The sequence below is a fragment of the Notolepis coatsorum genome (genome assembly GCF_963971535.1).
Source record: "Notolepis coatsorum genome assembly, chromosome: 4".
NCBI classification, from domain to species: domain Eukaryota; kingdom Metazoa; phylum Chordata; class Actinopteri; order Aulopiformes; family Paralepididae; genus Notolepis; species Notolepis coatsorum.
Genome location: NC_140168.1, coordinates 23600965 through 23628435, shown reverse-complemented (window position 1 = coordinate 23628435; position 27471 = coordinate 23600965). Strand labels below are relative to the sequence as shown.

Here is a 27471-nt window from a genome sequence, read left to right as displayed (position 1 = left end):
TACCTTGGACTAACTGCTGACTCGCCTTAATTTTGTTTTGAATTTTCCGTGAGGCACTTATGCTATAACGTTGATACATTAATATGCAGACTCCAAGGTAGATGGTTACAGGTTGATGCTGAGTAATTATATAATAATTATTGTCGCTGTTTTAATGGCATTTGAATGAGCAATTTAACTGTGATCCGATCCTACCTTGGACTAACTGCTAATCTGCCTTAAATGTGTTTTGAATTTTCCGTGATCCACTTATGCTATAACGTTGCGACATTAATATGCAGACTCCAAGGTAGTTGGTTACAGGGTTGATGCTGAGTAATTATATAATAATTAGTGTCGCTGTTTTAAGGGCATTTGAATGAGCAATTTAACTGTGATTCGATCCTACCTTGGACTAACTGCCCCGACCGATATCTTTATTGAAACAATGTATGATGACAGGTGGTGTCAGGTGTTGCCTATTACCATCCCCGGATTGATTAATGAATGATTGTGTTTAATTCTATTCTTACATAGGTTAGGTCATTTCAGCCGTTGTGCCTGATCAGAGGGACGGCTAAAGGGGTGCACTTTGACCATAACCTTTTTTTTTCCCTTCCTCCTTTTTTTTGTCATTGTTTAATTGACACTGTTCACACAATTTTGCACAATTAACCTGTGACCCGAACCTGCCTTAGACTATCGGCTGGGATGCTTTAATTTAATTTTGTTTTGAATTTTCCTATACCCTTTTGGGCTATAAAAATGTGATGTTGAAGCGCAGATTCGGAAATAGAGGGCTGCAGGTTGATGCGGAGTTATTATTTAATAATGGCTATTTTTACCATTATGGTTGTCTCATGTTGGGGCCAGGGCTCAGGTGGGTTTCGACCGATATCTTTATTGAATTTTATTTTATTATTATTTGTGTTTATTGGACTAGTGGGGGTTTACTCAGGGGTTTATCTAGAGGGGGGTGGGAGTGGGAAGCGTCTTATTGATCCATGTCTCTAGTGGGAAGTGATAGGAAGATGACCATCCTCAGTGGATGGGGCATAGGGTGGGGATTGGAGAGTGGGTATAGGGGAACTTATAGTAGGACGGGTGGGTTAGGGTTTAGAGTAGAAGGAGGGGGGGTTGTAGCTGGGGTGGTATTTTTATGTGTTCTATGTACTGTTGTCTTATATATGTGTAAGTGTTCCTCCTCTGAACTCCTGGGATTGACCGTCCGGGCCCGCCGGGATCGGCACCTCTGTACTCAGCCTGGCTGCACGGGTATGTTCTCTACGCACTTATACAAGCTCGACCATGGCTAAATTGAATATTTTAATTTGGAACGCAGGAGGGCTTAACGCCCCACACAAGCGTGCCAGTGTCCTTTGGCTATTGAAGAGGAGAAATATTGACCTTGCTCTCCTTAGTGAGACGCATTTAATGGTAGGTGACGTGTCAAGACTGGCAAATCGGCAATATCACGTTATCTCCTCATCCTCAGCCGATGATAAGACGAAAGGAGTAGTCATAGTTACAAGACGTAACCTTGATATCAAAATCTTGGATGTATGGTCGGACACGGAGGGAAGGATTACTATAGCAAAAGTTGAATTCTTGCATAGGAAGATGGCTATAATAGCATTGTATGCTCCTAACACATTTGATTCAGCGTTCTATAATACAATCACGAAGAATATGTTGGAACTTAATGGATACGCTCTCATTGTGGGTGGCGATTTTAATGCGTGCTGGGATGCGGAGATGGATAGGTCCGGGCCCTCTGAAACGAGCGACCAGAAACGGGCCTCTAAGGCCCTCAGGATGTGGGCCAAAGACACGGGGCTCACAGACCTCTGGCGCTTATGCAACCCCACCCTCAGAGATTACTCTCACCTGTCAGCCAGACACAAAAGCTTCTCTCGAATTGACTATGCATTCGCGTCCCCTAATATGTTTGATAGTTTCGATGTCTCATTGGTTCCCTTGGCTCTCTCAGACCACAAGGGGATTTTCCTTACGGCAACCTTTGGCAGGCTCTCCGCAAGAGCTCCCAGATGGCGTTTTAATTCGACCTTGCTAAAGAACGATGACTTCTGTTCTGAGTTCAGGAGTAAACTAGCTGAATTTTTGCAGATCAACGTTGGCACAGTAGAAGACCCTAGGGTCCTGTGGAACGCATTGAAAGGATTCATCAGGGGTCATGTCACACTATTTGCCTCCAATTTGCGAAAATCCCGGTCAAAAAAGCTAGAAGGACTGGAATCATTATATGCGGACCTATACGCATCCTTGCAAACTGACTATAATGAACGACTAAACACACAACGTAAGATAGTCAAAAAAGAAATAAACTCCATACTTAAACAACAGTCTGAGTTCTTGATACATAGGACAAGACAAAATTACTATTTTCACGGCTCCAGACCTAGCCATCTATTGGCAATGAAAATACGCTCAAATGATCATTTCTCAGATATCCCCTCGATTAGGACGAGCCAGGGTGCAGTCACTACTGATTCGAAAAAGATCAATGACACTTTTAAAGAGTTTTACTCACAGTTATATAGCTCAGAGGGTAATCTGGATGACTCTAGATTTGAATCGTTCATTGGCGGGCTTGAGATACCCCACATTTCTGAGGAAGAGGCCAAGGAACTGGGGAGACCGATTATTCTCGTAGAATTGAGGGAGACTATTGTTGAAATGCAGAGGGGTAAGGCGCCAGGCTGGGATGGTATTCCACCCGAAGTGTATTTAGCTTTCTGGGACCAACTGGGTCCATTGATGCTCGATATGATCAATTACGCTATCGAACAAGGGGAGTTCTCAAGAGATGTCAATATGGCGTTGATTTCTTTACTTCTCAAAAAGGACAAAGATCCCAATGATTGTGGTAGCTATAGACCCTTGAGTCTTCTCGGGCCGATTTAAAGGTGTTTGCCAAGGTGCTGGCCCGTCGCCTGCAGAGATTTATGTCTGTATTGGTACACTGCGATCAAACTGGTTTTATCCCGGGGCGTCTGGCTGCAGATAATCTTAGGAGGCTGTTGCATGTAATCGATAACAGTAAAGACAATACAACTCCATCCACAGTTCTGTCTTTGGATGCCATGAAGGCGTTTGACAGACTTGAGTGGTCATACCTGTGGAAGGTACTTGAGGTCATGGGTCTTGGAAAGAGTTTTATTCATATGATTAAAGTCCTGTATGCCTCGCCGTCTGCGATGATACTGACAGGCAAAAACTGTTCCACACTCTTTCCAGTCTCCAGATCTTCTAGACAGGGTTGCCCTCTGAGCCCGGGACTGTTCGCGCTTTCCCTCGAACCTTTGGCCCAATTTATTAGGCAATCGGAGGACATCGTCCCCATAATGGTCAACAATACTCCACACAAAATTGCTCTCTATGCGGATGACCTGCTGATTTTCATGGACGACCCCTCCCGGTCGGCCACAAAATTATTGAGGATAATCGACGACTTTGGTAAATTGTCAGGTTTTAAGATTAACTGGAACAAATCAGCCTGCCTACCTCTTAATGAACTGGCCAAGGCGGTACGACTACCAGCTGATATCCCCATAGTAGAACATTTTAAATACCTGGGCATAGAGATATTCCCCACGCTGAACCAAACTACTAAGTACAACTTCACGGGTACTTATGATAAAATACGCCAGGATCTAGACAGGTGGTCGTCCCTTCCTAACTCCTTACAAGCCCGGGCTTCCATAATCAAAATGAACATCCTGCCTAGGATAAATTTTATTAGCTCAATGCTCCCCCTGCCCCCTCCAATAGACCACTGGCGCAAGGTACAATCGATGGTATCTAAGTTTGTCTGGAATAACAAACGCCCGAGAATCAAAAGGGCTACTACTCAACGTAGGAAACAAGATGGGGGCCTCGCAATCCCTGATTTTAAACTTTATTTCTGGTCCTTTTCACTGAGACCTCTGATGTGCTGGCTAGACCCTGTAGAGGCTGTATCGTGGCGCTCCTTAGAAGCGGCGGCGGTGTCTCCGCTAAGATTGCAGGATGTAGTGTACTCCACTGTCTCTATTGCGAAATGCCGGCTGAGGTATGGACCGATCATAACTCACGTGATCCAAACGTGGCGTAATGTACAGAGGTCGTGTGGGGTTAAATGCCCTTGGCACCTGGACTCTCCAATTTTTAATAACCAGCAATTACTTGTTGGACACAAGCCGGTTAATATTCCTCAATGGCAAAGGAGGGGAGTGCATACTCTGGAGGATATTTATGATAAGAACGGCCTCCGTGCGTTTCAGGACTTAAGAGAATTTTATGATCTTCCCGGCGAGTCCTTCTTTCTTTACCTTCAACTAAGGTCAGCACTGAGGGCGCATGGCGTACCGTGGGCTCAAGCCTTGCACCCACACCCCTTCCTCAGGCTCATAGTGGACAGGACGACATCCAGAGGGTTTGTCTCCGACTTTTATACGCTCTTAATTCAATCCACGTATAAAAATGTATCATTGGATACAATCTGGCGTGTGGATATCCCGGAGTTGGACCCCGAGTTTGACTGGGATGATGTTTGGGCAAATGTGGCATTATCTTCCCACAACCCCAATCACCAGCAAATTAATTTTAATTATATTCATAGGACCTATCTTACACCTAGGAAGCTATGGGACTGATAACCGACTCTCGGTGCACTTTGTGCTCTCAAAAGGCCACTGGCACTTATATGCATATGTATTGGGATTGCCCACCAGTGGCCCGCTTCTGGAGGTCAATAACGGACAAACTTTCAGATCTGTGTGGCTTAACTATCCCATTCACAGCTGTTACGCTACTCCTGAACGATATAACGACACTACCCGCGTCCGTACAACTGAAAAGGGTTGTCCTAGCGGGCGTCACAGCAGCGAAGAAGCTAATAGCAATGAGATGGAAGGAGCCTGAGAAGCTTACAATGATTAACTGGTCCCTAACTCTATTGGATGTGATTTATCTTGAGATATCCACAGCCCGGGTGATTGGGGTGGGGCAGGCTGGAATTGACCTGTGGTTCGCAGCAGCTGAGAAGGTAAAGACCGCAGTGTGCGGCTGAGCGGGGTTGGGGTGCGTGTTCGGGTGAGTCCGGCGGTCTCTTGGGAGGGGGAGGAGGAAATGTTTTTGTCTGTCTTGTCCCTTGTCTTGTCATCTTGAGTTTAGCTGGGGATATTATGGGGGGGCAGCTATTTAACTAGTTCTTCACTGTTTGGCCACTTTTACACGGTCTCTGTGAGTCTATGGAACACCTCTACAGGTTTTTGTTTTTTCATGAAGGTTCATTGCTCTGTTTTCAGGTCGTGTTCCCCCAAAAAATGGTCCTTGTGGTGGGTTGGAGATGTACGTTTTATTAATATGGGGTCACACGGCCGGGAATCGGGACTGAACACTGGGAAAGACCATTTATTAGATAGTACCCCTTGGAATTAATTTAGTAGGTTGAACTCTGGTTTCTTTTCTCTTGTCTGTATAATTGTTAGTCATTATTATTATTGTTTTTGTTATTTTCTTGTGAAGTTCTATGTATTGTGATTGTGGTTAATGTGTTGTCTTGTTTCGTGAGAATGTCAATAAAAAAATTTGATCAAAAAAAAAAAAGATAAGATAAGATAAGATATTCCTTTATTGATCCCCTTGGGGATGTATAAAGCCCCCATTTTCTTTTCTTCATGGGCATTGGGCATTAATAACTTTTATTTCATTTCTAGCACATGTTCATTCCACGACAAACAAATGGAATTGACTGTGGGATTTTTATGCTTATGGTAAGATTGTTTCATATTGGTATACTTTGGTTTTACCCTTGAATATATATATTAAGTCTTCTATTCTTTCTCTGGTCTGCATCCCCTTAACAATTGTGTGTATTGAGCCGTACTGTATGTATTGTACCCATTCTGCAATCTGTTAAAATAAAGTTTTCATTCACACTCAAATCTGTGTTCATTTTTTATTTTGCATACTAATGTTCTGTGTCTTGAGTCGTACTTGTATTGAAAAACTGATTTTATATGTCTGAGGAGAAGACTGGTACTCATCATCTTCGTCTCCACAAAGTACTGGGGGGTCTACTGTATGTGAGACATATTTCCTTTAGAGTGAAAAAAAAATGACATGTGAACAAGTATGTTGTGTGCCAGGTTAATGTGCACAGTTCCCCCCACCCAACCCCCTCCAATGTACAGTTTTCCCCACCTACCCAACCTCTTCCAATGTACAGTTTATGCCCCCTCAAATGTATATATATTGTACAGTTTATGCCCCCTCAAATGTATATACTCTATTATTACTATATATACTCTACTATTTTTGTATCACAAACAGTGCTGTATATTTGTAGATCTGGTATGTCATAAATGTCTAGTATATTTGTAGATCTGGTATGTCATAAATGTCTAGTATATTTGTAGATCTGGTATGTGAACTTTGGAAATTACTCAATAACCAACTAGGCTGCAGTAAAAAACTTAAAACCAGATTCTCAAACATAAACATAAAGACGGACAACACGCTCATCACAGACAAGTTGGATGTAGCCAATTACTTAAACACTTTCTTCACAAACATAGCCACAACACTGGTAAACAAACTACCCTCCCACTCAGGGCATTATGGGGTAGAACACATAGTAGCATACTACAAGAACCTAGGGGTCCACAAAGACGACTTCAAACTGGAAATGGTAACAGATGAGGTACTCAAAAAACTGAGTGCCCTCCAACCTAACAAGGCCACTGGCCATGACAAAATCCCCTCCAAATTCCTCAAGAGACTCAGCAGCCGCCATCACCCCAGTCATCACACACATAATAAACCTCTCCATAAAACAGGGACACGTCCCCAAGGACTTCAAAATTGCGAGAGTAACACCCCTGCACAAAAAAGGCAGTAAATTAGACCCAGGCAACTACCGCCCTGTTTCTATCCTTACCTCCATCTCGAAAGTCATGGAAAAAATTGTATACGAACAGGTCGAAAAATACCTTGCGGAAAAGAATCTAATCTACGAATTCCAATCTGGCTTCAGAACATCCCACTCCACTGACACATGCCTTCTCTATTTAAACGACCACATCAAACAAGAGGTGGACGCGGGCAAATACTGCGGCATGGTCATGCTGGACCTACAAAAGGCCTTCGACACTGTCAATCACACCATTCTGATTGACAAGCTAAACGCAATTGGTTTTGATTAGAGATGTTCCGATACCATTTTTTCCTTTCCGATCCGATTCCGATACCTAAGCTTTGGGTATCGGCCGATACCGATACTTATCCGATACCAGTGCATACATTAAAAAAATATTATATAAATTATAAAACGTTTTTTTTTTTTAATACAGCTACTGTTTTATATATACTGTTTTTTTAGTAATAACTATAAAGTAATGGTATTTATTCAACAACAGGTGATTGTATAGATTAGTATTAGTATCAGTAATTGAAAACTATCTCAATGAGTTCACCCACGGAAAGGTTGTTGGCACATTAGTTCCACACGGACATTATTCGTTGCTGCACTTGCTTCCACAAGAAGGCTCCGTTTAGTACCAGAGGCTCTGTTGTTGTGATTTTTGCACAATAAATATTCAACATTCTCTTTTGAGACTCCGCCTCAGACTCTTATCATTTGGCACTAAAAGCTAAACATTGTCGCCGATATGGCTGTCCGCAACATGTCATTAATTGTGTACGCGACGTGCAATTGTGCAATGACAACGTTACCGTGAGCTAGGTTAGCTAGCATGAGCTACCGCTATATGGAAAGACTGTAACGTTACTGCCGGTGACATTATGATTTAACTTGGAATACTCCTTTGCCAACTTGCTGTACTTTGCTTGCAGATCTGCAGTCATTATTGCTGGTTTATGAATAGCCCCAACTTTAGCCAAGGTAACGTCAAAGCTAGCTTTCGGTTAGCTGTTCAATGCTAATAACACCAGCCACCAAGCGAACTCATCAGAGCTCCCCGTCAACAGCGCTGTCGGGACAATGGCATTTTAAGAAAGTATCTGCTCTGCTGTTAATGGCAATTGACACTTTAATTCACGGTCGATTAAGCACACGTTTGTTTTATAATGCTCACCCAGCGAAGTATGAGTATATAAAGTATCTACAGAGCCCAACGTCCGCAGTGTTGTTGATAAATTACGTCATATGGTATCGGAGCGCAACATTAGAGGGTACTCGCCGATACCGATACCAGCATTTTAGGCAGTATCGGCGGCATTTCCGATACTGGTATCGGTATCGGAACAACTCTAATTTTGATAGTCTATCAGTGAGCTGGATGCAATCCTACCTGGAGGGGAGAGAGCAGATGGTGGAGGTAAACGGTACCCTATCCCCCCCCCCCCCCCCCCCTCACAGTAAGCTGTGGTGTTCCACAAGGAAGCATACTAGGTCCGCTACTGTTCCTAATTTATGCAAATTACATGTCGTCAGCTTGTGACTGCAACTTGTTCCTGTTTGCGGACGACTCAGCCCTGCTGGTCTCTGACAAGAACAAGTTACAGGTTGAAAAAACCCTCAGCTCAGAACTAGGCAAAATCTGCATATGGCTCGCTGATAACAAACTATCATTACACATGGGCAAAACAGAGTCCATTCTCTTCGGTTCAAATAACAAACTCAGCAAGACCGACGGCTTCTCAGTTACAGTGGGTGACAATATTGTCACAAAGAAAGAAGATATTACCTACCTGGGTTCCATCCTAGAGGCAAATCTTTCCTGTGACAAACTGTAAATGTCCTAACACAACCCCCTCCAATGTACAGTAAAAATTACCAAGCATGGTCTTGTCAATATTCCAATGTACAGTTTTGCTTGTACAGTTGTACAGTGTCCCCCACCCACCCAACCCCCCCCCCCCCCCCCACTCCTACCCAACCTCCCCCCCCCCACCCAACCACCTCCAATGTACAGTACCCCCCACCCCCCCAACCTCCTCCAATGTACAGTTTCTACGTCAAATGTATAACTCTTTTTTCTGGACTCTTTTCGTATCACAAACAGTACTGTATTTGCAAATCTGGTTGTCATAAATGTATAGATGTAGCAGTACTGTCTATCTGTATGTCATGTATGTCATATATGTTACGATGAATTGAAAATGGGGGACCCTGATGTAAACAAGACGAAAGTCCTTCTCTGGTCTGCATCCCCTTAACAATTGTATGTATTGAGCTGTACTGTACTGTACCCATTCTGCAATCTGTTAATAAAGTTTTCAATCAATCAATCAATCAAGTATGTCATAAATGTCTAGTATATTTGTAGATCTGGTATGTCATAAATGTCTAGATGTAACATTACTGTCTATCTGTATGTCATGTTATGGTGAATTGAAAATGGGGGACCCTGATGTAAACAAGACACGCAGTTAGTTGGGTCGCTGATGCGTTTGAGTCTCTGCACACTAGGATGGCTTAGAGTAGACGACAGAGTACAGCAACTTGCAATGGGCCTGGTCTACAAGATACACTATACGACTAAGGTACCCATGTACATGTCAAAATACTTCCCAAAGGTCAGTGAATACCACAACCACTACACCAGAGGAAGCTCAACAAATCATGTTAAACCCAGATTCGGCTCAAACAAGGGACTAAACACGTTTCGCAATTATGCCACATCAATGTGGAACGCCCTACCCAAAGCTGTAAAGGAATGTGAATCCCTACCCACATTCAAAACCGCTCTTAAAGAGCACCTACGGGAGGCTGCAATTCGAAACTGGCCACCGTAAATGCCCAAAACCCCCACCACCTCCTAATAGACAGTCTCCTCCCCACCGCACATATATTCCCTCCCCGCCGTATGTATATTTCTATCCTTTACCGTATTGCGTGCGGACCGAACGGCAGCCTCTGGAAAGAGCGTCGGAGGTGGGGTCTGCCTCTTCACGAACAATGTCTGGGTTAACCCCAAAGAAGTGCATGTTCTCTCGAGCTCATGCTCCCCAGACATGGAACATCTGTCAATCCTGTGCCGCCCGTTCCACCTCCCCCGGGAGTTTACCGCGGTCATCATGACCGCCGTATACATACCCCCACAGGCGAATACTGGCAAAGCGCTGGGGGAACTACATGACCACCTCAACAGGCACCAGATAAAATACCCGGACGCGGCGATGATAGTGGCTGGCGATTTCAACCAGGCGAACCTGAAGAAAGTGATGCCGTCCTTTTTTCAGCACATCGCCTGCTCCACCAGAGGAAGGAACACACTCGACCACTGTTATTCCCCGTTCAGAGCCGGCTACAAGGCGGTGGCAGCTCCGCCATTAACGGGGTCTTCAAGCTCGAGCGATCACGACTCCATCTTGCTATTCCCCGCCTACAAACAAAGATCACGTGACGCCGTCGTGTCACGTGAGACAAAGAAGTGGACTGACGAATCAGAGGCCACGCTCCAGGACGTGTTAGCAGACACGGATTGGGATATGTTCCAAGGCAGCGCCAGTGACGTCAGCGAGCTCGCAGACACAGTGGTGAGCTATATAACAACAATAGCTGATGGTATTGTCCCCACGAAAAAGGTGCGGGTTTTCCCAAACCAGAAACCGTGGGTGGACATGTTATGTACTAGAGGCCTAGTCACTCCTGTGTCACCAGGGCATACAGGTGAGGGCTGCCAATTAGCCAATTAGTGCTGATTGGTTACCTGCTGGGGAGCTTCAAAGGCAGACCCAGTAACACACATGCACTGTCTGTGCCGAGTGAAAGAGCTGTCAGGTTCTTACAGTCCTTGTCCGTTGGGTTACCAGTACATTAGCTTATAGTTATATTAGTAGTTCCTTGGTTTCGTAGCATTTTTTGAGTTAGAGCACAGGGTTTTGGTGTTGATTACACATAGGTTGCGTACCCATGAGCCAGGGTCGTAACAATTGGGCGCTCGTCCGGGATCTTTTACCCCTAGCACTTTGTTTGGTGATTTTTTTTTGTGTTGCACGGGGTGTCATCATATTATGGTTTGGGTGGTGTTCGTTACACATGGTGTAACGTGGGGGCTGAGCCATTTTCATCAAACAGGTGAGTATGCCGTATTTGTTTGTAATTTGATGTGACTACTTATGCTGTTAAAATATATAGTTTAGTAGGCACCACATGTAGATAGGGATATTATTTTCTGGTTGTTGGTTAGCGTCCGGTGCACCGCGTACTCCTGGGGCGGTCAATGAAATGATTGTATATGATCTTTGACTGGTAGCAGGTGTGGTTGAAGAAAGTTAGGTCTACAGGGCATTAGTTTAAGGGTAGGTAGGTTAGGGCGGCCAGGAAACACAGGTAGTGTGGTAGGGCTTGATTTAGTGTTTCTTAGGGTAGACATGTGGTAGGCCGGGGTTTTCTGCAGTTTAGACGTAGAAGCATATGTGGTCACATCAGGTTAGAAGGCGCACCTGTTTGGAATATTTTGTTGGATTTATTTTGTTTGTTTAAGTGAGCATACCTGGTAGCACCTAACACCCTGCGTGTATGACACGTCTATTTAGGGTGGGTGTGTTTTTTTTTTGTTTTTTTTGTTTGTGCAACCTGGAAAGGTGCGCTCCGTAGAGCTCACATTTCCACCGCGTTCCCTTTTGGTTGGTATTGTTGGCAATTAGCATTATTCATGGTTCTTCAGTGGTTCTTCGTTGTTCTTCAGTGGTTCGTTGGGGGGGTCTTCGTGGTTCGTTAGTGGTTCTTCGTGTCTGTGAGGTTGGGTGTGTAGCTTGGGGTGTCTAGTTCAGTGACAATGGCTTCCATCAGGGACTTTGTTGATCGCCCGTCTCATGACTTATTAGACACATTTTCCAAAGAACAACTGCTCGAGCTTGCTGTGCACTACAAGGTCGAGCTTACTCCCAGTGAGAAACGTTTGAAACCATCTGCCTTGGGTGCTTTGCGGGTTTTGCTCATTAGGGAACAGGTGCTTGAGGAGAGGGTGGAGGAGCCTCCATCGTCTGGCGCGTCTCCGCTATTACCTGGTGTAGAGGGTGAGTGGAGGATTAGGGAGTTGGAGTTTAAGGAAAGGCAGCTAGAGCGAGAGCATGAGGAGAGGAGAGAGGAGCGTGAGCTTAAGGAGAGAGAGAGGAGAGAGGAGCGTGAGCTTAAAGAGAGGAAAGAGGAGAGGGAGCTTAAAGAGAGACAAATGTTGCTGGAGGAGAGACAAATGTTGCTGGTGCACGAGCGTGCGCAGAAGGAGCTTGAGCTTAAGCATGCTGCCTTACAGGCGGGTGCTCTGCAGCCAGAGTCACGTTCCGGGTTTGATGTAGGCAGGAATATTAGGATGGTGCCACCATTTTTTGAGAAAGACGTGGAAAGATATTTTCCCCTTTTTGAACGGGTGGCAACCACATTGAAGTGGCCTGATACCGCCTGGACACTGCTGCTAGAATGTGTTTTGGTTGGTAGGGCACAAGAAGCCTACACTGCTCTGTCCCTTGAACAAAGCGCTGATTATGAACTTGTTAAAGCTTCCATATTGAGGGCTTATGAGTTGGTCCCTGAGGCCTATCGTCAGCGTTTTAGAGGTTATCGTAGGTCCGAGGGGCAGTCTTATGTTGAGTTTGGAAGGGAGAAGGAGAACCTGTTTGACAGGTGGTGCACTTCTCAGAAGGCAGAGTCAAGAGAGCAGCTTAGGCAGTTGATTCTCCTAGAGGAATTTAAAAGATGTGTTCCTGATACCGTTTCCACACATCTAAATGAGCGTGGGGTATCGAAGATAGGCGACGCCGCTGTCTTCACCGATGAGTTTGTGTTGACACACAAGTCCGTGTTTTTGGAGGACTACCGTGTTGAGTCCGGGGATAGGCGTCCTGTTCAGGGGGGCCGTTTCCCAAAACCTGTGTCTGCTGGTCAATTAACTTCACCTCCTAGGCGGGGTGGTTCTGCTGGTGCATTCCCAGAAGGGATTATCTGTTTTTACTGTAAGGAACCTGGTCATATCGTTGCTGGATGCCCGGTGCTTGAGCAGAAAAATTTCAGAACCGTGGCTCTGGTAGAAACCATATGCAGGACGCCTATGCCAACGTTAGATGGGGATGGGGAAGGTATCAAACGTGTGGACAAAGAGCTCGAGGGTTCCTCAAGGTTTAGGATGAATGGATTTGTTTCCCTGACTAATGCACTAGAGTCCAAACAGGCTATAACAATTTGGAGAGATACCGGTGCTTTTCAGTCCCTCATTCTGGAGGGGGTTTTGCCATTTTCATCAAACTCTTCTTTGCATTCCGATGTCGTTGTTCAGGGCTTTGGGGGTGGATTTGTGGATGCACCTTTGCATGAGGTCACGCTCAATTCTCCCTTAGTATCAGGCAATGTTGTTGTGGGGGTATGTTCTCACATTCCCATAAAGGGGGTGTCCTTCATTCTAGGGAATGATTTGGCTGGTGACAAAGTGTTGGCTACTCCGGTTGTAACTCCCATTCCTGTGGTTTCTGAGGTCTCTAATGAGCTGGCACAGAAACATCCAGGAGTGTTTCCGGTGTGTGCTGTGGCACGAGAAATGTCAAAGGACAAAAGTGATGTTGTTGATACTTCGACTTGGGACATTACACTTAGTGACACATTCTTTGTTGAATTAAAAGGTGCACCTGTTGAGAATTTTGGAAAGCACACTGTGGATGTACCTCTGCATAATTATTCTCTTGATTGTGGTTTTGTGTTAGGCCCGGTGGTGAAACCAGAGTTGACAGGCGTGCCGGAGAAGCATGTGACAGGAGGTGATATGGCAGCGCAATGTCTCAAGGTCTTCCCAGCCTGTACGGTGGCCGAGGCCACGAACAAATTGGAGGAGGAGTGTGGGAAGGATGCTATGAGAGGTGCTGTTTTTTCATGTGACACCGTTCTAGTTGGAGGGGCTACTAAGCTTGATTTAGGCTGCCAGCCTTCCCACAATAGCTCTATTGTCCCTAATGTTTCACTTGTGGGCAGGGATGGTCCCAGTATGTCAGTTGATGATTCTGACATTGATCCACATGTCCACACTGATTCTCTGCCATGCACTAGGTGTGATGGTCAACCTAGTTACCTGTGTCCTGTGGAGCAGGAGCCGCCTTCGCGACCTGGTCTGTTGAGTGGCAGCCATTTTGATTTTGATCAGGACAAAGTTATTTTGGGTGACGCCATTTTAGATGGTGTTCCAGACGTTATGCTGGCTGTCGTACTGCCAGGTTCCCGGTACACTGGGGCTGTACCTGAGGCGGTACAGCCTACTCTGGATGTTCACGGTGTGCAGTATCCTGAACTGCCAGTGCCAGGTGGGATGGATATGGGTGCGGTGGTGGTATCAGTGATTTATGGTTTTGTTGTGCTGTGGTCTGTTCTGTTAAGCGCAGTTCTCAGGTTGATTTTGGTTTGCAGTATAATTTTGACAGATCGGTATCGGTGGTCGTGTTCGACAGGGGCCGACCCGGTTCTTGCCTTGAACCATTTTTATGTTTACGTTGGATCCTCCAGTTTGCCCCTTGTTGTGTATACAGACCATAACCCTTTGGTTTTTCTTCGCAGCATGGTGAATTCGAACCATCGTTTGATGCGATGGAGTTTGTTCCTCCAGGCGTATAACTTGGATATTCGCCACATTCGTCGGAGGGACAACGTGCTAGCAGACGCCCTCTCACGATCATAGTGCCGGTGTTTGTGGTACCCGTTATCGCTGTTGTGGTAGTGGCCCTGACAACTAAGGGGTCACAGTTGGTTTTTGTTTTGTTTATGGGTTGTTGTGTAGTGGTTGCCTCTTGGGCAACCAGTTTGGTGGGGGAGGTGTTATGTACTAGAGGCCTAGTCACTCCTGTGTCACCAGGGCATACAGGTGAGGGCTGCCAATTAGCCAATTAGTGCTGATTGGTTACCTGCTGGGGAGCTTCAAAGGCAGACCCAGTAACACACATGCACTGTCTGTGCCTAGTGAAAGAGCCGTCAGGTTCTTACAGTCCTTGTCCGTTGGGTTACCAGTACATTAGCTTATAGTTATATTAGTAGTTCCTTGGTTTCGTAGCATTTTTTGAGTTAGAGCACAGGGTTTTGGTGTTGATTACACATAGGTTGCGTACCCATGAGCCAGGGTCGTAACAGGACAGTACTATTAGAGCAGCTCTGAACTCTCGCACCACCGCTTACAACCTGGGCAGAGAGTCAGGAAACATGGAGGAGTATAAGGCTTCAGTCTATGCAAGGCTGTTAAACTTGCTAAGAGGACATATGCTGAAAAACTGGAGACACAAATGGCACAAAACGACACAAGAGGCTTATGGCGGGGACTGAAGACAATAACTGACTACAAAGTCAGCGCCCCCTCAATGGGGAGCGACGACGCCTCCCTCGCGGACAAGCTCAACTCTTTCTACGCTCGGTTTGGTGTAGACAGTGGCGCTGCTAGCTCTCCGGCTAGTGACGTCACTGGCGCGCCGGCTGTTGTGGAGGGGGGGGGGCAACCGCGGGGGGGCGGGGACGCTCTCTCGTTGTCGGAACACAGTGTGAGAAGAGCATTTATGCAGGTGAACACCAGGGCCCTCATGTATCAACTTGACTTACGCACAGATATGTGCTTAAGCCGTGCGTACGACCATTCCTAAGCAAAGTGTGGGATTTATCTATTTGAACTTGTGCTTGACTTTGTGCGTATATTTAAGCACAGGTCGGACCATGCTTAGCTGACGCCCTGTGGTAGAATATGGGGACTGCAGACGGACGGCATAGATCAGTTGCATGCATTAGTTTCAACGCGGAAATAAGCTTGACTGACGTGTTCTGTATGACCCCCGTAATTCATTATAGTTCATTGTGAAATAGCGATATTAGTGTAATTATTGTCAAACCCTAAATAGCATGTGGAATAGGTCTTTCTCTCCGAATGAATGCAGGTTTATATATATAGCGTTATCGGGTGCACTGACTGCGCTCGCAGGAACTGTTTTCAGAGATAGCATCAGATAGGGATGAATGAATGAATGAGGGGCAGTCTAATTGCAGAGAACATAATATTAACTAGAGTCCACTACCCGAGACACCTCCTTCATTTGTACCGCAATTTGGGACCCAAATTGGAGCTATAAGCTTAAAAGCTTTTCCGTGCTTATTTGAGAAGGTCCAGCTGCAGAGCCGGAGAGACAGACAGCAGAGAGACAGACAGACAGACAGATAGACACTGTTCCACAGTGTGTGTGTGTGACCACTAGTCTCCTAGTAGAGACCCTCCCCCTCTGGACCACCTCCCAGTAGAGACCCCCGCCCCTCTGGACCACCTCCTAGTAGAGACAAGTTTTCTGAAATGTATGTTTATATATGCAAATGAGGCACTTCCCCATTAAATATGTGGACATTTATGGATGCAATAAGGCAAAATGAAGTAAAATAAACAACTAAATGTGTGTTATTGACGTTTTATTGTCACTAGTTTCATAGAAGACAACTTGTCTCGTGTTTAGGAAGCAAAATATAACAAAATCTCAAAATCAACAAAAAAAGTATATTTGCCTATTCACCTGCAGTGTCTCGCCTTAATCCTCATCTTCTTCCTAGAGAAGTCTCTACTAGGAGGTGGTCCAGAGGGGGGGGGGGGGGCTGAGTCTCTACTATTTGACTAGTAGTCACACACACACACACACACACACACACACACACACACACACACACACACACACACACACACACACACACACACACACAACACACACACACTGTGGAACAGTGTCTGTCTGTCTGTCTGTCTCTCTGCTGTCTCTCTCAAAATAGTATAAGTGCTATCTTGGCCCTGAGAGTTGCTCTCCGGCTCTGCAGCTGGACCCTTCTCAAATCAGCACGAAAAAAGCTATAAGCTTATAAAACGATTTAATATGCTAAACTTTGTTTTTAAATTCTTTAATTCACGTTTGTTTATTTCATAAAGATTTTCCCGACATAATGCTACCTGCCCCGACCAGATCCGTGACTCTGTTGCGATACAGATGAATTATCTACTCAGAATAGTATTATAAAGTGGCTATCTTTTATGCTGTAGATCACTGCTGGTATGTGCGTGCAGAACCTTTATTTCAGCGGGGACTGTAGTATTTATTTGACGTTACTGTACAATATGTGTATTAAAAGACGGAGCTGTCTTTTATTGTATTATAATAATTATTAATATTAAAAATAAATTAAGAAAGGCATTCTTATTCCAGCATGCATTAATGACACTAACGGGCAACGGCAAAACAGTGGTTAATGGTCTTTATTAGTGTTTGCGGTGTCCAGGCAGCAATGGTCTTTTAGGAAGTTAATAGATATAATATCCGACAGTGTACAACACCCTCGCTTAGTCCACTTTTCCACATTTCATGGGGGTGTCCATTACCGTATATGGTTAATCGGGGCGGTTAAGTGTGCACGAGCCTCGGCGTAGGACCAAGGTGATATTTATCATGACAGGTGTGCGTAGGACCTGTGTATGCACGTGTGATGAATCCCGTTTTTTTTTGTGCATGCACACATTCTAAATTCTGTGCTTAAGTATGGAAATAGAACATTTTCTACGTCACGTTGATGAATGAGGGCCCAGGAAGGCTGCTGGCCCAGATGGTATAACAGGACGCATACTTAAGTCCTGTGCCAACCAGCTAGCCCCGGTGTTCACCGCCATATTTAATCAATCCCTGGCGGAGTCAGTGGTCCCTGCCTGCTTCAAGATGTCTACCATCATCCCTGTACCGAAGAAACCCTCCCCAACATGTCCAAATGACTACAGACCGGTGGCACTCACCTCTGTGGTCATGAAATGTTTCGAGAGGCTGGTCAAGGACCACATTTGTGCCTCCCTCCCCAGTGATATGGACCCTATGCAATTTGCATACAGGACAAACAGGTCCACTGACGACGCGGTCTCCCAGGTACTGCACAGCACCCTCTCTCACCTTGACCGTCAGAAGGGGGGCTATGTGAGACTGTTGTTCATTGACTACAGCTCAGCGTTCAACACCATAGTCCCCACCAGACTGGTGGACAAGCTGATCGAGCTGGGTCTGAGCTCCGCCCTGAGCGCCTGGGTACTGGACTTTCTGAGCGAAAGACCCCAGGCGGTCAGGGTGGGGGGTCAGACCTCCAACACCATCACCCTGAGCATCGGGTCCCCCCAGGGCTGTGTTCTGAGCCCCCTGCTGTACTCACTCTACACACACGATTGTGTGGCCAAGTTCAGCTCCAACTCCATAGTGAAGTTTGCAGACGACACGGTGGTGGTGGGGCTGATCTCGGACAACGACGAGAAGGCCTACCGGGAGGAGGTTGAGGTACTGGAACGCTGGTGCCAGGACAACAGCCTGCTCCTGAACATTGGTAAAACCAAGGAGCTGATCGTGGATTATAGGAGAGGACAGCAGGAGACACACACACCACTGAGGATTAACGGGGCTACCGTGGACAGGGTGAGCAGCTTTAAGTACCTGGGGATCCACATCTCAGAGGATCTGACATGGTCAACACACATAGACACAGTAGTAAAGAAGGCAAAGCAGCGCCTCTACCACCTGAGACAGTTAAGGAAGTTCAGAGTATCGGGGAAGATACTCCAGTCCTTCTACTCAGGAGCTGTAGAGAGCATCTTGACCGGAAACATCACTGCCTGGTATGGAAACAGCACGGCACAGGACAAGAAGGCCCTACAGAGAGTGGTGCGCTCAGCCGAGCGTACCACGGGTATTGCACTACCTCCCCTGCAGGTTCTATACAAGAGGTGCAAATCCAGAGCCTGCAGAATAATGAAAGACCCCCACCACCCCAATAACAGCCTGTTCCAGCTGCTGAGGTCAGGCAGACGCCTGCGAACCCCAGCTACTAGGACAGAGAGGCTTAGGCTCAGCTTCTTCCCCCAGGCCATCAGAGCCTTGAACAATGAACATTGAGTGCCACAGAACACTGAACTATCCACACACAAGCACACATGAGCACACACACGACACGCACGCTGTGCACTAGCAGCCACTTTAACATGAGCGGGCACACACTCATGCCGCATTCACACACACTTATTTCCAAAAGGAAAGGCCACTTTAAATTAGTATAGCAACAGTAACAGTGTATTGCACTACCAAAGCTACCTAGCATGTCCTATATGCTCTGTAAATAACTATGTACAGATACCGAGATGTCACACCATGTTACCTGTTACCTGTTATTGCACAATGTTGTTTTTATTGGATTCTATTATATGTTGTACCACTGTATTGCACATCGTTGCGGGCAAGACCACCCGCATTTCATTGTATACTTGTATGCCGTGACAAATAAAACTCTTGACTTGACTATCCCACCCACCCCCTCCTAATGTACAGTCCCCTCCCCATCATATGTATATACTCTGTCAGGATCTAGGGGTAACAGTACTGTATATTTGAATACCGTTTATGTCACAAATGTATCAGTACTAAATACCTATATGTCCCTATGCCATAAATGTCATGTATGTTGTGTATGTAGGCCTGCCGCGATAAGCAATAAATCGATTAATTGCCGCGATAATTAAAATGAATGCAATGATTTTGACGGGCGCGATTAATTGCTATTTGCGCGTTTGTTTTAATGAGGCGGAACCAGTGCCCCTTGCAGTCTCTCTCCGTGTGGGTTGGCCGCTGGCGTTACTACAGAGCACAGCACGGGAGCTCCGTGGGGCAGTAGCAACTACTTAACTACATTTCTCAATAGTGTTGCTCCTTTTAACCAAGTAGCGTTATTTGTAGTGTAACGTTAGAATAACACAGAATAACGTTAATACAATTACATGCATCATTGTTTACAATGAACGGGTGGGGCTAGTCAAAGCACTGGAGACGGGGACAAGTTAAACATGAATTAATTTATTATAACGGGTCGTTTTCGAGTCGTGCTGCAGTGCCTACGCACCACAGCTATTCTATTATATACTGCTTTGACGCGTCCTCCTCATCGTTGATTGCCTGTAGTAGCTGCATCTAACGTTAGTAGCTAACGTTAAAACTAAAAAACACAACCAGACGAGACAAGTTGTCGGCTAGGATAATCACAACAATACTTCCGGTCCGGTCGGTGGGCTTCAAAATAAAAGTCTTAAACCGGAAAAGATGGAGCGGTGGGCTTCAAAATAAAAGTTTTGGGAAATAAATTTCTCAAAAAAATTCTCTAACCGGTCGCAATAATATCGCTTATCGCGATATTTTCGGGGGCAATTAATCGCCCAGCAAAATGTGTTATCGTGGCAGGCCTATGTGTATGTCATAAATGTCTATATGAATTGAAAATGGGGGACCCTGATGGAAACAAGACAAACGTCTTTCTCAGGTCTGCATCCCCTTAACAATTGTGTGTATTGAGCCGTACTGTATTGTACCCATTCTGCAATCTGTTAAATAAAGTTTTCATTCATTCATTCACCCTCCCCCCAAGGGCAGCCAGGAGCAGTATCACACATGCGCACTCCAACAAAGACCTGTCCATGCCACAAGACTTGTCCACGCCACGAAGCCCCGCCTCAAGCCCGTCCACGCCACGAAGCCCCACACAGACGTTGGGCTCTGCTGCTCTGCAGATATACCCTACTCGGAAATAACGCCGTTTTGAGCTGTGTTGACCAGTTTATAAAAATTATTTTAAATGTTTATTAGCAACGCCGAGCTTTCAAACCCTAGCGTTGCTCTGTTCGAAACCCTCGTGTGTATTCACTCGGCCAAACCTTGTTGGCGTGCATCACATCACTACGATGAATTGAAAATGGGGGACCCTGATGTAAACAAGACAAAAGTCTCTCTGGTCTGCACCCCCTTAACAATTGTATTGTATTGAGCTGTACTGTACCTGTGATGTATTAGGTTCGGGTTTGAACCTCTGTGATTGCCGTTGTTATTGTGACGTCACCAGGAAGGCGACACACACAAGTTGAACGTGACAGACGTGAACGACATGAATGGATGCAGATACGAACGAGTCAATAAAGGAATCTTATTGAACCTCGGGTTAAGCCTCGTCAATATAACATGGTGTCAGAAGTAAAATTGGAATAAGAGGATGGCGCAGTTTCAACCTCCGATGCCATTGAGTCTGCAAGGCAATCTTGCTGAAAATTGGAGGAATTGGACACAGCGCTTCGAACTATTTAGCATCGCCAGCGGCATCTCAGAAAAGTCTCAAAAAGTGCAGTGTGCGACGTTTCTTCATGTCGCCGGAGAGGAGGCGATTAAAGTATGTAATACTTTTGTCTTTACTGAAGAAGAAAAAGACAAAATAGACATACTGAAGAAGAAATTTCAGGACTATTGTGAGCCCCGGAAAAACTTGCCATATATAAGGCACATATTCTTCACACATGCACAGAAACAGTCAGAAACAATAGATGCCTATGTCACGGATTTAAAGTATAAAGCCAATGATTGTGAATTTGGTCAGTTGAACGAATCCCTGATAAGAGACAGGATAGTGTGTGGCATAACTAATGACCAAGTAAGAGGCAGACTGTTAAGAGAAGCAGATCTGACACTAGCAAAAGCCTTGGATATTTGCCGTGCAAGTGAGATCACAACCAGTCAAGTGAAAGCACTGACAGAAGAGGTGGATGTGAACAGACTGAGAACAGTCAGGCCAAAAGACAGTAAAGTTGCAGATAGCACAGGTCATACTGAACCAGATGAGTCAAGTTGCTACAGATGTGGTTACAGACATGGAACAAGGACATGTCCGGCAATTGGACAAACATGTAAATCATGCCACAAGAGAAATCACTTTGCCAAGGTGTGTAGAGCGCAGGGCCCACCACAGCACCAATATAAAAAAAAGCTGCATGCAATTGAGCAGAGTGAGAGTGATGAGGAGGAAATGTTCATCGGCACAGTCGAAGTGGAGCAGGAAAAACACATCAGACTGATGGAGACAAAATTCAAGGAAAATCCGTGGAATGAAACAGTGAGGATAAACAGAAAAGCAGTGACTTTCAAACTGGATACAGGCGCTGACTGCAACGCCATGTGAACGCTGAATGAACTGGACGTTAGAGGCAGACTCAGGGTGAGCAAATGCAAACTAGTTGCTTTCTTTGGGCAAAAGATTTCACCACTGGGCAAGAGAGCACTGACATGTGAGTACAAAGGCCAAAAGCATAATATAGAGTTTGAAATTACACAGCAGGATGTACCAGCTACACTAGGCGGAGCCACTTGTGAGAAACTAGGTTTAGTAAAGAGAATGCATGACATTTCCAAGGAAAGTGACATTCTTAAGGATTATGATGATCTGTTCAGTGGACTGGGTTGCTTACCCGGTCAGCATCATATTCAAGTTGATCCCACTGTTACACCTGTAGTGCATGCTCCCAGGAGGGTCCCAGTCGCGCTCAGAGACAGGGTAGTTGAGGAACTACAGCGCATGGAGAAATTGGGGGTAATAACAAGGCAGATTGAGCCAACTGAGTGGGTTAACAGTATGGTGACTGGTCAAACCAAATAAACTCAGAATCTGCATGGATCCTAAGGACTTAAATGAAGCTATTAAACGGGAGCATTACCCATTGCTCACTGTGGAGGAAGTAGTTTCCCGTATGCCAAACGCCAAGTTCTTCTCAGTGTTAGACGCTAATCAGGGTTTTTGGCAAATAAAGCTTGACGAAGAAAGTTCAAAGCTATGCACCTTTAACACTCCCATAGGTAGGTACAGATTCTTACGTCTACCGTTTGGTATTTCATCTGCGCCAGAGGTGTTTCAAAGGGCAATAGCACAGATGATTGAAGGTCTAGAAGGTGTCGTAAACATCATAGATGACATGCTTGTATGGAGAGACACCAAGGAAGAGCACGACCACAGGGTGCTTAAACTGTTAGACAGAGCAAGGGAATACAACTTGAAACTGAACAGGAACAAGTGCGCTGTCAGGACAAGTGAAATAAGATACATAGGACACATACTCAGCGCCAGTGGGCTGAAACCAGATGGGGAGAAGGTGAGAGCAGTGACACAAATACCCCCACCACAGAACAAACAGGACCTGCTCAGGTTCAATGGTATGGTTCAATATCTCGCCAAGTTCATACCAAATCTGTCAGATGTCAGTGCACCGTTAAGGAAGCTGCTTGAAAATGACATAGAGTGGCACTGGGAGGAACCACAAAAGAGGAGTTTTGAACAAATCAAACAGCTGGTCACTAGTGCTCCAACCCTGAAGTTTTATGACATCAACAAACCAGTGACTATGTCAGTAGATGCCAGCTCAGAAGGCCTCGGAGCGGTCCTACTACAAGATGAGCAACCTGTAGCTTTTGGGTCTAGGTCTCTCACTGACTGTCAGCGCAGGTATGCCCAGATAGAAAAAGAGCTACTTGCTATAGTCTATGGATGTGAAAAATTCCATCAGTATGTTTATGGAAAAAGCATACACGTTGAGAGCGACCACAAGCCTTTGGAGAGCATCTTTAAAAAGCCTTTACACCAGGGGTCTCAAACTCGCGGCCCGCGGGCCAATTGCGGCCCGCGGGATGATATTTTGCGGCCCCCTACTGGACATCAAAGTTTAGTGTTAGTGCGGCCCGCGCGCAACTGTTTGCCGAGTCGTTGCGCAAGAGTTGGAAGTTTTATTTATTTGATCACTTGTAGGCTACCATAGCGCAGGCTCATGTCAGCAACGTTATGTTAGTGACTTGGTTGAAACGTGATTCCGGAGTGATATCAAGTAAAGTGGAAGCAAATGCATCCTCGCTATCTCTCTCCTCTGCGAGCAGTGCTCTCATGCTCTGCATGTCCGGCAGCACTGCCACTGTCTCTGTGTGTACGGGTCTGGTCCAATCACATACGCGTCCCGTCAGCGTTTTTCCCCCTCACCCACAGTCTGCGAATCAGAGGCAGAGTAGGGGAGTAGGGCGGGTCTTCACGGACTGCATGTCGTCTCTCTCTATTTCAGTTCAAGTCGGAGCAGAGTTGAAAGCGCATCTACAGTAAACTCGCTCCCAGTTTTATCTCTGAGAGATAAATGTAGCTATTAGCCTATTTTCGCCAGCAGGCAGCCAGCAGAAAAATATGGCATTTTCAAAGATGGTCAGTAAAAGAAAAGTCGACTGCAATTCAAAGGTGAATGGACGGGAAAATATGCGTTCAGCCTGAGTCCCAGCCAGGGACGTAGCTGGAGATTCTGGGCCCCATGAAAGAATCAATTTGTGGGCCCCCAATCTATAAAAAAAATGTGGGGCCCCCAATCTATAAAAAAATGTTGGGCATTTATTTATTGATAAACGCATAATATGGTTTTTACCTTTTTTTTTATAATACAGGCAATTATACTTTTGAGTCATCTACATTAACTTACTTTAGGATAATAATAAAACCATATTAATAAAAAGATAATAATAGTATTCTCACAGCTTTGTGATAGAATAAGAAAAATGCACAGTGCATTTCCATAGCTGTGGATGAGTCCACTGACACCACTGAGAAGCCTGAAGAACCGTTCATGTTCTGAAGAACTGTTCATGTTCTGAAATGTTATTGCTAAAGATTGAGAAGATTGGATCAGTTGTACTTTTTTTTTGAATATTTGATGCGGCCCAGCCTCACCCAGACTCTACCTCCAGCGGCCCCCAGGTAAATTGAGTTTGAGACCCCTGCTTTACACCAAGCTCCTATGAGGCTACAGTCAATGCTGCTTAGGTTGCAAAGGTACAGCCTAAAAGTCACCTACAGGCCAGGCAAGGAACTTCATATTGCAGATGCTCTAAGTCGAGCGTTCCTGAAAGAGCAGAAAGAAGATCTATTGGAGAAAGACTTGGAAGTGAATATGATCACTCTGCAGCTGCCGATATCAGAGGAGAAACTGCACACATTCAGAACAGCAGCGGCAGAAGACCCCGAAATGCAGCTACTAAAAGAAACCACACTCAAGGGATGGCCGAAAGACAGAAGTGCTGTACAAAAGGAAATTCAACCCTATTGGACATTTAAAGAAGAAATCTCACACGCAGATGGTCTGATGTTCAAGGGAGCGAAGCTCATTGTTCCGCAGCAGTTGAGACAAGAAATGATTAACAAAATCCATGAGTCACACTTAGGAATTGTTAAGTGCAAGGAAAGAGCCAGAGACATTTTATATTGGCCATGCATGTCTTCACAAATTGAGGAGATGGTATCTCAGTGTGCCATATGTAATGAGAACAGGAACAACAATCAGAGAGAACCGTTGCTCCCACACCCAGTACCAGACAGACCGTGGTCAAAAGTAGGGAGTGATCTCTTTCATTATAAGGGATCTGAGTTCCTGTTGTGTGTGGACTATTTCTCAAAGTTCCCGGAAATCACAAAACTGAGAGACACTACCAGTGGCAGTGTCATTGTCGGACTGAAATCAATATTTGCCAGACATGGCATTCCTGATGTTGTCTTCACGGATAATGGTCCTCAGTATTCCAGTGCTGAGTTCAAGGACTTTGCAGAAAGCTGGGAATTCATCAACACCACGTCGAGTCCCGGTCACGCCCAGTCAAATGGGCAAGCAGAAAGAACAGTACAGACTATCAAAAATATGCTGAAGAAATCAGAAGGAAGTAATGGCGACCCCTACATATCGCTATTGGAGTATCGCAACACACCGCTGGAAGGGGTAATCACCGGCACAGTTGCTCATGGGACGGCGGCTGAAAGGAAAACTGCCTGCCTCGACATCACTGCTCACTCCAGAAGGAACTACATACGTGCGTAGGCAGTTGAGTGACAAACAGGAGAAACAAAAACTCTACTTCGACAGGCAAACAAAAAGACTGCCTGACCTACAAGCAGGAGAAAACGTCAGGGTTCAAAGAGGTGAAACATGGCAGCCGGCCGTGGTCCTGCACAAACATGACCAACCTCGTTCATATGTGGTTCGCACACCGGAGGGGAGACGGTACAGGAGAAACAGAAAATACCTGAGACAAACGGAGGAGAGAACTTTTCCATCTACAAATGAACAGGATGCTTACCAGAACGTGGACTGTGACACGAGAGAAAATCTGGCAACATGTACACGTTCAGCAGAGAACACAGGTGTTGCAGACCAAACAGAGACACATGATGGACAATCTGAAACACAGCCGTATCAGACTAGGTCTGGTAGACCAGTTAAACTACCTTCTAGATACAGAGAGTAACTGGAGTGTTTTCATATGCATGTTGTTGGAGTATTTTCATATTCAAGTTTTCGCATTAAGTGCTTTGCATTATGTCATGGTTCAAGTGGGTTTAAGTTACAGGATCCTTTAAAGTTAAAGTTGTCTGTGACTAACATTGTTATTTCATTTACAGCAGGTGGATGCTCTGAGTAAACATTTAAGTTGGGAAATGTTTGTTTTTGGGAAATAGGACGTGTTAGCAAGAGTTCAAGCTAAACAAATGTAGGATACTAAGTTCTGTTTGGAAAAAAAAAATATGTTAAAGAGAAGGATGTGATGTATTAGGTTCGGGTTTGAACCTCTGTGATTGCCGTTGTTATTGTGACGTCACCAGGAAGGCGACACACACAAGTTGAACGTGACAGACGTGAGCGACATGAATGGATGCAGATACGAACGAGTCAATAAAGGAATCTTATTGAACCTCGGGTTAAGCCTCGTCAATATAACAGTACCCATTCTGCAATCTGTTAATAAAGTTTTCAATCAATCAGTCACGAAAGGGGCTCAGCCAAACAGCTAACTAACGATAACGTTAAGGTTACCTTGCTAACCGGCATGAAATCTTCGACTGTAGTTACAGTACACTGATTCAAGTGCACAACATTTATAATGGAGTCATTATAAAAAGTAGTTTGTTAAAAACAGAAGTGGCAAGAAGGCAGGCAATGCATCGAGACTCGGACGTTACCGGTTAGCAGCGTTAGCTCGCTAAGCTAAAAAGCTCAAATGAAATTCAACATGGCGCATCGCTAGGCTATTGATTGATTGAAAACTTTATTAACAGATTGCAGAATGGGTACAGTACAGCTCAATACATAAAATTGTTAAGGGGATGCAGACCAGAGAAAGACTTTCGTCTTGTTTACATAAGGGTCCCCCGTTTTCAATTCATCATAATGCCGCATGAAGAATAGCAACGTTTTCTGGCCCCTAAATACACTCCAGTAATACTAGCGAGTATATATTTCTACGAATAATTTGTTCAACTTACCCCTCTTCCAACTTTTTGACTCCTGTAAAATATTAAACACCTAAAAATGGGCTATCTTGCGGTGTAAATAAGATCTTCTTCTTCAATGGGTTTAATGGCAGATCGCGACCACAAAAGGCGCATACCGCCACCTACTGTACAATCCATTTTACAATGTCTTCTTCTTTGGAATTAATGTCGGGTCGCAATCACAAAAAAGGCGCATACCGCCACCTACTGTACATCCCAGCAACTGGCCGGATAAACAAGACCCGGCAAATAAAAGAAAACAATAAAGAAAACCAATAAACCCCATAACACACAAAACAAAAAACCCATCCCTAACATCGCCACCCTATCCAAACCTAATCTATGAGTCACTCATTGCCTCCTGTGGG

The 27471-nt window shown here is 45.2% G+C and overlaps 1 protein-coding gene across 1 annotated transcript in view; it reads right to left on the bottom strand.

Moving 5' to 3' along the window:
• LOC311226972 (uncharacterized protein) overlaps positions 1 to 27172 on the bottom strand; it is an 89953-nt gene extending 62781 nt beyond the window's left edge. Inside the window, exon 1 of the mRNA XM_084312445.1 lies at positions 27095 to 27172. The gene's annotated coding sequence lies outside the window, so the exon portion shown is untranslated. The remainder of the gene's footprint in view (positions 1 to 27094) is intronic.
• Between the last annotated feature and the right edge of the window lie 299 nt (positions 27173 to 27471).